Source organism: Trichosurus vulpecula, chromosome X (genome assembly GCF_011100635.1).
Source record: "Trichosurus vulpecula isolate mTriVul1 chromosome X, mTriVul1.pri, whole genome shotgun sequence".
Lineage (NCBI taxonomy): Eukaryota > Metazoa > Chordata > Mammalia > Diprotodontia > Phalangeridae > Trichosurus > Trichosurus vulpecula.
Genome location: NC_050582.1, coordinates 53,003,545 through 53,006,510, shown reverse-complemented (window position 1 = coordinate 53,006,510; position 2,966 = coordinate 53,003,545).

The following is a 2,966-nucleotide window of genomic DNA, read 5'->3' as shown; positions in this document are numbered from 1 at the left end:
GGAGTCCAGAGGACTGCCCACACTTCCTTATTATATGTTAATGGATGGCAGGGTCAGATAAAAACTCTGAAGAGCCTTTGGGATCATCTTTCAATTGGGGTGTGGCCCTCAGGTGCAGCCTTTTGACTGGGCCTGGACTTCCCTTAATAGAGGGATTTGTTCTGTGAGGTTTGAATTTGGTTGGGGGGCTGCACTTGAGGACCCAGGGGGCTGCATGTGGCTTCTTGACAGGGGGCTGCAGGGTTCTTGACAGAGCCTCTGATAATACCTTTCTGAGGAGGCTGGGTGGTACAATGGATGGAGGGCTAGATTGGGAATTAAGAAGACCAGTGTTCAAATTCTCCTTCAGATACTTATGGGGGCCTCTCTAGTCTCTCTGGCCTTGTGATCTTCAATCCAATGACACCAGCCTGCTTGCCCTTCTTCCACGAGCCACTCCATCTCGTGGCCCAAGGCATCCTCTCTGGCTGTCCCTAACATTGGAATGTTCTCTCCTTATCTCTGCCTATGGGCTTCCCTGGTGTCAAATGTCAACTAGACTCCCATTGTCCACAGGAAGCCTTTCCCAATCCTTCTTGCTTCCTACTTATCCTACATGTAGCTTGTTTTTATTTGACTGTGAGCTCAAGAGAGGCAATCTCTACTCTTTTTGTAACCCCAGTGCCTGGCGCATATTAGGCACTTAAATGTTGGAGTGACTGACCCTGGGCAAGTCACTTAACGTCTGCCTCACCTTCCTCAACTGTAAAAAGGAGGATCAGAATGGCACCTACTTCACAGGGTTGTTGTGAGGCTCAAATGGGGTATTTGTAATGTGCTTAGCACAGTGTCTGGTACACAGCAAATGCTTAATAAATGCTTGTTCTCTTCCCTTCTCCCCTCCACTCTGTGGGCAAGATGGACACGTGGAGGTGGTCCAGTCACCACAGAGACAAGATTTTCATGAAGAACCAGGCAGACTAGTAATTCATAAAACAGTATCTTTATTAGGGGACAACCTGCTAAATAACAGCGTCACTTAAAGAACCTAGAGGGAGGAATGGGAAAGGGAGGTAAAGGGAAAAGGGGAGCACGATAAAGGGTGTAAGATTGGTCGCTGGGGTCTTGAATGTGGATTTCAGGTAGCCATCATGGGGCTCAGCTGCTGTCCGACGTGACCCACTGAAGAGGCTGCCCTGGGACCTGGCACATTCAGATCCCCTCTCCACCTTGGGGGTTAAGCAGGACACCTGGGTTCCGGATAGCCTCACATCAGTTGGGCAACCTTCCACAGTAATTGTTCTTCGTGGAAATCTGGCCCAATCCCTGCCAGCTAGGTGAATGGTAGTTATGACGCGCTTCTTGGGATGAGGAGTGCTGAGGACAAGGAAGTAGGTAGGATAAAAAGGGGCAACGTGGAGGAGTGGGAGGATGGGAGGGTTCCTTCTATTGGGCAATTATCTCCTACCACCATTAAGTGGATTTAGAACTGGGCCCACCGTGATTCCCTGCCAGAAGCACTATTCTTGGTCCTGTTGTATATTTTGAAGCAATGACTCAGAAATTAAGCAAACATGCAGATGCCAAGTTGGGACTGGGACACAGGATCATTCTCAAATATTTGAAGGGTTGCAAAGTGTTTTTCCTGGACTGTCAAACTATGTCATGCTCCTGCTCAAACTCCAGTGGCTCACTATCACCTCCAGAAAAGAATTTGTAAAGGCTTACTCTGTGCTGGGAACTGCGCAAAGTGCAGAGGATATACAAAGAAAGGCCCAAAACTGTCCCTGAACTTGGCTCACATTCTAATAGGGGAAGACAACACATAACTAATACATAAACAAAGTAAATAGATAAGAGCAACAACGGGGAAAGGCCTCTTGCATAAGATGGGATTTGAAGAAAGCCAGGAAAATTAACGGAGATGAGGATGGAGATCATTCCAGGCATGGGGACAGCCAGTACAAACGCCCAGAGATGGGAGATGGAAGGTCAAGGGTGAGGAGCTTCACTTTAGCTGGATTATGTGGAGGGGAGTAAAAGTGTAAGGGTAGGAAGGGGTACACAGTGCTCCATTTCCCAGCCTTTGCACTGGTTATACCTCATGCCTGGAATGCCATCCCTTCTCACCTCTGCCTTATGACATCCCTGGCTTCAAGATTTGGCTCAAAGGCCTTCTTCTGCAGGAGGCCTTCCTGGTCCCTCCAGACTTGAGCTGTCCTCTATAGTCATTTTCCACATTAGTTTATAAGTTCCTGGAAGGCAGGGGCTATTTCTAGGTTTTTGCCTTTCTTTGTATCCCTAGTGCTTAAAAAAAGCCTGACACACGGAAAGCACCTAAGAAATGTTTGTTGACTGGTGTCTAGGGTGGCTTTGGCATTCTATTCGGTCCCAAAGGGCACAACCACGGCTACTGGACACAAGTTTGAGGGAGGCAGATTCTGGCTCAACATGAGAATTTCTTGAGAAAGGTGGGGTGACAAGGTTGGAATTGTGCTTTAAGGACATCAGTTTGACAGCTTATATGGAGGATGGACCAGAGGCAGGAAGCTCACTTGGGAAGCTATTGTCTCCTAATATTTCAGGCAAAAAGATAATGGGAACCCAACTAGAGTGGTGGTTATTGAGAAGGGGATAGATGCAAGAGCTGTGCTGGGGGAAGCACCAGTGACAATGACCAACTGAATGGTTCTCACAGATGCCAGCATTATATAAGAGAAAAGGCCAATTACACCTTGCTATATAGGATGGGGGAGGGGGGGAGACATAAGCAGCACTTAAGTATGAGGAATGGTGACATCTGAGGGAAAGCCACCACAGGAAATGCTAGCCCAGGAGGCCATAATATAGAGTGCTTTTAAAGCTGACTCCAGCAGTAGACTGCCACTGGGGATTGACACTGACCAAGTCCGGGTCAGCCAAAGAGGAAAGAGGTGCTTCACACAGCATGCCCACAGCACAGTGGCACTGGGGAACCTTGGCTCTTA